The sequence below is a fragment of the Myiozetetes cayanensis genome, unplaced genomic scaffold (genome assembly GCF_022539395.1).
Source record: "Myiozetetes cayanensis isolate MyiCay16 unplaced genomic scaffold, myiCay2020 scf16, whole genome shotgun sequence".
In the NCBI taxonomy this organism is placed as follows: domain Eukaryota; kingdom Metazoa; phylum Chordata; class Aves; order Passeriformes; family Tyrannidae; genus Myiozetetes; species Myiozetetes cayanensis.
The window spans coordinates 12,760,012-12,768,712 of NW_026087270.1; positions in this window are offsets into that span (position 1 = coordinate 12,760,012).

Genomic DNA, 8,701 nt, shown 5'->3' on the forward strand with positions numbered 1-8,701 from the left:
CCTGGAGCAGCTCCTGATCTCAGCACACGATGTCCTGTGCCGCAGTCCAAGGCTGGGCAGTTTCTTCTTATCACTGATGTCTTGGCTGCATCCTCTGCTTTTTTTTCTTTTTTTTTTTTCCTTTTTGTACTTTTGCCTATTTTTTTTTTATCAAGCTCTTCTCTAGAAATCTGTTGGAATGAGTAACTGCCCTGCCGTGGCGTCAGCTGGAATAGAGTTGAACATGGAGTGAGATTTATGTGAGCTGAATGCTCAGACAGTTCAGGATGGAAACTATTAACCATCAGAGTCTGAGGGCTGATTTTAAACAAGCCTCTCTGTCTAATCTACATGAACCTTCTCGCTGCAGCACCTTTATGTGCAAACCTTGTAGATGTGTTCACCAACAGCTGCAGAGACCAGCAGCTGGAGAAGAGTTTGGGTTTGAGCCCTTTGCCCTGCTGGCACCACTGTCCACACCCTCCCAGGGCCTCAGCTTCACTACAAGGTCCCTGAATGTGCTTGAGGCTGGATTTCCCTGGATTTAGGTCTTCCCACCACTCCTACAAATGTTTGATCTGCTCAGGGGGAGACCTGAGGTAAATCTCAGGTCTCAGCACTCTGAGGCATCTCAGCACTTCACATCCAGGTTTTGAAACAACTTGAGTCCCAAAATGTTCTGCAGGTGCTCCAATGAGAGCAAAACCCTTTCAGTCCAGCCCACCCTCACCCTTCACAGTCCTATAACCCCAGTGGCTGCAGCACAGGGAATGTCCCCAGGCCCTTCACCTGCAATGGACACAAGGGAGCAAACCCAACAGGGAAAAAGAGGAGCAAGAAGCTCCCATTGGCACCACTTCTCATGACCTCTCCAGGTGATTTGGGACCTCTGCCACATCAGTGTATCCCCAGGTTCTGGGAACAAATTAGTTGTCATTTTGGTCTTTCTTTCCTTTTCAAAGGCTTTTTCTTTACTTTAAAAGAAAAGGATGAAAGAAGGGAAAATAACAGTTCCCCAAGGAGGAGGCACTATCTAGTAAGAACATAAAGGTTATTAGATTTTAAAAATGCATAACACTGTAAGCCATTTATTTGGGGTTTGGTGCTGTTCTTTGTTAAAGGTGGAAACATCAAGCTTGGAAAACTCAGAATAGAGGCAGCAGGATTAATGAGCTCAGCTCTCTTCTCCCAAAGGGGTATTGCAAAGCTTGGTCACCTTTTTCCTCCTTGTTTCTCAACCCAAAGCACCTGAGGTCACACTGGCAGGGAAAGAGCCCTGCACAGGTCACAGAGGAGAGAAGTTTAAGTCAGGAATGAATGAGGCTGTAGCGATGTGTCCCAAGGACTGGATGGGCTGTCACTCAAGTGCCTCACTCTGCCCCACCACATGTGGATCTTTCTGCATGATTCAGAGCAAGGAGCATCCCAATTTTGGGTCAAGAATGCTTTGGGGAAGCTCATTGCAGGGCTTTGAGGGAAAGTCTCAGGTCTGTGATTCCCTTTGCATGAAATCAGAGGCATCAGGACTGACTCTGACTCAAACTTGGCTCTTTGCCTGTGGAAAACATAACAGTATGTAATATTCCTCATACCAATGGACAGCCCAATAACTACTTTAATTACTGTTTATGGTAACTGGATCGCAATAGAGAACTCAATTGCACATTTTTGGGTTCTTGACTCACAGTGGGTACATTCCTCCTCCATATCCTGGGTAGCTTGCTGTGTCCAGGACTACACTGGTTTAGGGACACTTCAGCTGTGTCCAAGGGTAGTCATGGCACGTCTGCCCAAGCAGATTCTTGGGCAGATTGCTCTCCAAGCAAATTCTACCCAAGATTCTCCCAAACAATTTTGGTTAGTTTGAAGGGCTGATGGGACCAGAAGTACCTTGTCTCACTCTGAGCTTTTTCAGTGAGCCCACAAAAAGCTGCCACAACATTCAAGCAACCAGCTGAAAAATTGTTTTAGAAGGATCACAGGAAGCATGAGAGCTTTACAAAACTGAGGCATTTATGTAAAACTCTGGTGGGGCTGGTGAAAAGGAGCTGTGAGGGAGAACTCCTGCAATGGACTGTCAAAGCCTGCACAGACACAGCTGTGACTGACATGCAGCAAACAGAGCACTCAGCATTAATCATCCCTCTTTTCCTACTACTGGACTCACACTTTCTGGTTTTAATGCTGTCACCCCCTCATTTTAATTAATCAAAACCAGTCAGATGTCCACCTGTTCCCCTCAAACTGCAGTGGAAATCCATTAATAACCAGAACACAGGACACATGTGAGCTTTCCAGAAATGAAATGAAATCCTAGGAAATACCTTGATATGGTTGTCCCAGGGAACACTGACTTTCATTTCTGATCCTTTCTCCAACATCTGGTCCGAGTTGCTGGGGAATGATGCTCCACTCAGCCTTGGACTGCTTCCAGCCTGTGGATTCAGTAACAGAGTCAGGACACCTGTACCTAAAAGCAAAGCCATCCAAGTCTGACTGGATATGCTGCCTAAGAGATATTATTCCTGTCAGATGAGAAGTTACTATTCACCCCTGGCTATACTGAAAGACAATACTGTATTTCTTGCAAGAACTGGGATATTAATTTTTGGCACAGCTGAGAGTCAGGACATTTTTGCTGTCCTAAAACTCCCCTTCCCTGAGTTTACAGTTGGTGGTATTAATCTTTATTCCCCCACCAAAAAACACAAACTGAGCTTCTGTTGCCTTGCCAGCATCGTCTGGCTGCACAGCCCCAGCCCAGAGTTACAATGGAGAAGGAATGTGCTGCAGTGCCCTACCTTGCCAAGCTGAAGGTAGGATTTTTCTGGCCTTTCCAGGCCTTTAAAAATGGACATATTTTGCTGGCTACCCCACCTTCCTGGTGAAGGCAGCCCTGCAGCAAGGCAGGAGGCCACAAGCCCCCTCACACGTGCTGCCAGGAAGGGGATAGATGCTGTCCCTCAGCTGTTGGGGTGGTCACACTGATCTCCAGAGAAGGCAAGATGACACTAAAGGATCAGTCTGTGATTTGGCACAGCTAAAATAATAAGAATATTTTTGCAGCCACCATTCTGGGAGCCACCCTGGGCTGTCTGCTCGTTGTAGCCCCAACAGTGGCTGTTGCTGTGGTGTAAAGATTAAAGAAGAGACACAGCAGTGACAGCTCAGGCCTTGGAGCATCAGAGATGGAGGAGTTTTAGACAGGTGGGACCATGGGCTGGTCATGCCAAAGCAGTATATTTTAATGATGTAATATTATCACAGCATAAATAATGGTTCAAATATAAACCAGCTTCATTTGTCACAGTCAAAATCAATGCTCTCAGTCTCAACCTGCCTCCAAATAAATCCCCTCCATGCCATCTCTGAGATTTGCTCTCTCCACCTCAGGGTTTGTCTAATGAGCAAGAGGGCAGATTCAAATAAATACAGCTCATTCCAAGCTCCTGGAGCACAGCTTTCCAGCCCAGGGGCTGGACCACCCAAGGCCAAGAAGGTAAAAATCATCTCAGGTTGATCTGAACACCCCCAGGCATCGAGCAAACAGCTCTGCAAGAGGAGACAGAGCAATTTATCGCAGGCAGGGGCCAGAAACAAATGTAGTGACCTGTAAAGCCAAACACTTCTGTGGCTCCGACAGAAAAAGTAGGATATTCCCATTCCAGGATCAGACACAATGGCTGTGTCTGGCCGGACATGCCTTTAAGTGATTGAACTCAAGCTCTGTCTGGGCAAGGCGTCAAACTCCACAAATCTCCATCCAAGCCTCACACCTGATGGCACTTTGAGCCAGTCCAGACAATAATCTGGAGTTTATGTTCCACTTCTTCAACCCCCTCCATCTGCACTGCCAGCTGCCAGCCTGCCTGCTCCAGCTCAGGGAGAGCAGGGGAGATAAAAGCAAGCAGATCATTTCAAAAGGAAAAGGGATCCCTGTGAAAAAAGTCAGATTTCTGGAGCTGTGCAGATCTCAGACTGGGGAGGTGTGAAACCGTGGCTGATAAGATCACCCAAGCTCTGGCTGCAAGAAGTGCAGCATCACAGGGCAGTGTGGTCTCCAAGAGGCCTCTGGTAGGACCAGAGCTGTTTCAGCTCCCTGCTGACACAGGTCTAACTTCTGAATTCATAGAATCACAGAATGGTTTGGGTTGGAAGGGACCTAAAAGTTTATCTAGTTCCAACTCCCTGCCATGGGCAGGGCCACCTTCCACTAGAAGGAATTACATCAGGTTATTGATGGCCTCATCCAGCCAAATTTTGAAAATCTCCAAAAAAGGGGATTTCACAGCCTCTCTAAGACTTTGTTCCAGTGTTTGAGCTCGATGGTTGAGTGGCTTCTCCCAGTGCTGACTCCTGCATGGTTACAGCATCATCAGTTCCTGCTGACTTCTTATTCCCACTAGACAATACATCACATAGAAGTATTAGCTGGGCACTGTTCTTAGAGGGACAAAGTTGACTAAAATTTTAAATGAGTCCTTTATGGATGGACTCAAACCATTCAGAAGTCAAGAATTTGCTGTTTTTGTCGTGGTGACTCCCTACTGAAGTGTCAAGGTTGCTGTCATCTCAAAATAAATATAAAGCCTGTAAATCATCTGAACTGTCACTGCATTAGGCACAGACATGGGAATTCAGGATGAAAGGAAGAAAACGATTTCCCTGTTGTCCCACTGACCTCAGAAATATAAAACTGAAGTCACAATTCAGAGAAAGAAATATTAAATAAAATCAGCACCTAAGTTGCCCCTGGGCAACCTGCTCTTGTTGATCCTGCTTTGAGCAGAGATTCCCTCCAGCCTCAAACATCCTGTGTGATTTTACTGGAACTTTAAATATTTTTTCACATTGTTTTGAATTCAACTGTGTTGAAACATGCATTTATGTGCATTCCTGAAAAGCAGCATCAGTGGGTAACTTGTTGATGGAGTAAAACCAAGAAACTTTTCAATCATATTTTCTGTAACTCCAAGCCAGCTCTGGAAGTTAATTTAGTTGTTTGAGCATTTTTCTGAATGAGCTCCTGAATTCCTCTGTTTACCAGACAGGCTGTATGGATTTCACAGGAGCAAGGATTTTTTTTATTATGCCCATATTTGTGTTTTCTCCCTATCAAAACCACACACCTTCTTTATGTAATTTATTGCACCAATCGCTGAAACTGTGTAAATCCTCTGGGTTCTTTCTAAAGCCTTCAGACACATGACATTCAACAGGAAAACAAAAATGCTAAAGAAAAATAAAAACATCCTTCTCCCAGAGGAAGAAGAGCCTGCAGTCCTGTATGAGTGGCTTCCAATTTTTGGCAACTGCAAGCCCATAATTTGCATATTCTAATATGCATCATTTTGATGGTAACTTTGAATGAGCATCCTTGGTACCCAGAGGAAAACACTGCCTGCTGTATCCACAGCAAAAAAAAAGGCTTTTTAAATGTGTGAAATCTTCAGATTCATAGACACTGAGTGCTGGGAAGGGATGGAGGCTGAGGGAAGGGTAGGATGGACATGGATTTAAAAAGGGAGAGGGAATCAGAGGATGGGAAGCTGAGTGGTTTGAGCATAAATGCACACACTGCACCGGCAGTGTGTTTGCACTGACAGACATCAGCTGCCCCATCTTCTGCTCCAAATGTCCCATCTGTCCCACATTTCAGTAAATTTAGACAAAAAATTCCAAATTTCCGAAGGACAAACCCTTCTGCAGCTCAGCTCATGTTCAGAACTGTTTGGTCAGAGAAGGGACAGGAAGGAGATGACTCTCAACTCCAACTCAACTCTCAACTCTTCTGAAAACTGTTAGAAGGACCATGAGGTAACAGCCTGCCCCTGAAGTTAATCAAGTCCTATAACTGTGACAAAGAACTGGGAATAAGGCTGGCAATAGAATAGACAGTCTCCTCCTGGGGGCAAAAGCCAGAACACACTGATTCATGGCAAGAGGAGGAGAGATTTATTTTTATTATCCAAGCCAATCTGAATCATTGGAAAGGCAAGAACTCCAAATAAAGACCAGGCCCCATGTCCTTTCTGTTTAATTGCAGCCACTCTAACAGGATTTTGTTTGAACAAGGATGCCTGATGTTATGTCTATGCTGAGAAGAAAAAAAATATTTCTATTTCAGTTTGGTCAACCCCAATGAGCTAACCTGGGTTAAAATAGAGGTGAAAAGACTACGGCAAGAGGAGAAGGATGGACTGGGTCAGATCAAAGGTCCTTATATGCTAAGGGAGGAACACACAAGCTTAGGAAGCTGTGACTAATTCCCACACTATATTCAGCCTCTGGAAACCCACAGCTTTTTGGGATCTTTGAAGTCAGAGGTCCCAAAAAATGGACATGTTTATGAGCCTTTCATGGGCCTACACTTCACATGACAGCTCAGCCTTCACAATATCCCACAGAAATGAGCTCCTCAGTTGGATAATGGATTGTGGGACTAATTACTGCTTCTGAGTTGATTTAAACTTGTTGTGTGGGTACCTCAACTTCAGTTCTGAGTAACAGCCCAGGGGTGATTTGGGTTTTAGGTTGGGGTTGAATTCAAATTGCTGAATTGAGTGAGACCCTATGCTTCTTTTCCTTCTTTCTCTTCATTCTTATTTTCATTAGCATTAATTAATAGGAATTGGTTAACAGGCTTTGAAAACATACTGTTCCATTTTTCTGTGTGTGTGTAAACAACTCCTTAAGTTAAAACAGAATCAGGATGTAGATATAAACCAAGCCAAGGATCCAAGCACACTCCAGATTTAGGGAAAGTCCCTGTTCCAATCTAAAGTTTGTGCTTGAAATCAAGAAAAAAATATTTGAGATCTGTGAGAAGAGTTTATTAATCTACAGAATATTGGTTTACCCAATTTTATTTCAGCTGAGCCTACCTGATTGCAATAAGGAAGAATGATTGTTTTTCCCAAGGCTCCAATCCCAGTAGTATACATCCCTTTAGTTTTCTTTCTTTTTCTTAAAGAATTTTGGCAAATGATTTCCTTCCCTGGCTTCTTACTCCCTATTTTGTATAGGAGGGTTAAGGACATTCCTGGCTGCACAAAGGGGTCACCATCCAGGTTACTGATTAGGAAATAACACAGTTTGTCAACATCTGTCCCTGACAAACTTTTAAAACATAAATACAGATGGTTTTATTTAAAAGGTAAAAAGTACAAATTGAACTCAAAGATGAAGCTTGTTTTCTTTCCAATCTCATTTTTTCCCTGGATGTTTGGTACATTTTGTTCCTTTGCTATCAAGTGTAATCACACTTATATAATAAAATGCAATTAAGAACTGGAAATATAAGTTGAGAGTCCTTTCATTTTGTGATTTATTCAACAAATTTCTAGTCCAAATTGAGTAGAATTCATATATTTTGGGTATTTCTGAGAGTATATTCCCATGATGGGAGAGAACACAGACACCAGTGAGGAACTAAAAAGAGAAATAGGAGGGAAACCAAGCCCTGGAGAAGTAGAATAAAGAGAATAACTTCTCTAATTGCTACACCTGTGGACCAGACAACTAATTCCCTTCATCCAGAGTTTGACTCTGAACTGCTGCAGCTGAACCACTCTTTGTTTGAGCTCTGATCCCCTGTAAGTTGCACAACACCTCAAATGCAGATCACATCTGAGCAGTTCTTGCTCAGGTAGAGATTTCCACCCCAGAAAATATAAATCAAAGCCCCTACAGTCCATCTCCACAACACGTTTCTCTGATCAAAGTTCACAGACGGACAGCAGGGTTCTGAATTATCAAAGAAAATTGCACGATAAATTCTGTTTAACGAGAGTAAACTCTCCACCGAATGCCTGAAATTCAGGCAACATATTTCATGCTGATAACCCAACATAAGGCTTTCAATAAACCATGTGATCAAGCTCCTGAACTTTAAGAAATCAGTCTAATGTGTATCTCGGGCCTGACACTTTGAGTGACCTTTGGATGTTACTGCTTTGAAAATATCATATCATGCAATCTTCGTGCCCCAGGGCTAATAATCCTATAAACCCACAACTTGTCATTGCTTCCTGTTTTGCTGAAGCTTTTCATCTCTCCCTCCCCTGACAAAAGCAAAGGGATTCACTCACTATGTGAAGCACAGGGTAAGACAGACCTGTGTTGAACACAGCAAAACCAGCGTTATTGCTTGGAAAAGGGACACATGGAGAGTACAGAATCAGCATTACAGAGAAAAGGCCTGGGCTAAGACCACTGTTTTTATCAAGAGAGGTGAAAAAAATATGTCATTCCTTAGCTAAGAGCTGGATAATGTTCATAGCAGGGCACCAGCAAACGTGGAGGAGAAACGAAGTTGTGGAGATTTATTTCCCTGGGAATCTTTAATGTGACTCTGCATGACGTGTGGTTAAGTTAACATGGAGACAAAACCCCTTGAACATCAATGTGGAACTAATTAAAACATCCTGCTCTGTTTTATCAGTTCAGAGTGGGGTCTTTGGGTAGAGCTGTGCATCTGGTCTAGGTGGTGTTTGTGCTCAGGACTTGGATAAAGAAACAAGGAGAGAACTTGAGAAGGCTGAGACTGTGTCACAGTAGGAAGGTTTGCAAGAGATCTACAGGCCAGGATTAAATTCCAGATATTCTTGGAAAATTGTTGAAGTGGGTTGAAATGAAAAACATCAAATGGCACAAGAAAGAGCAAAGGATTGTACTTAGAAAGGAGAAACCAAGTGTGGTTGGGTCTGGGGGCAGGGGTAGG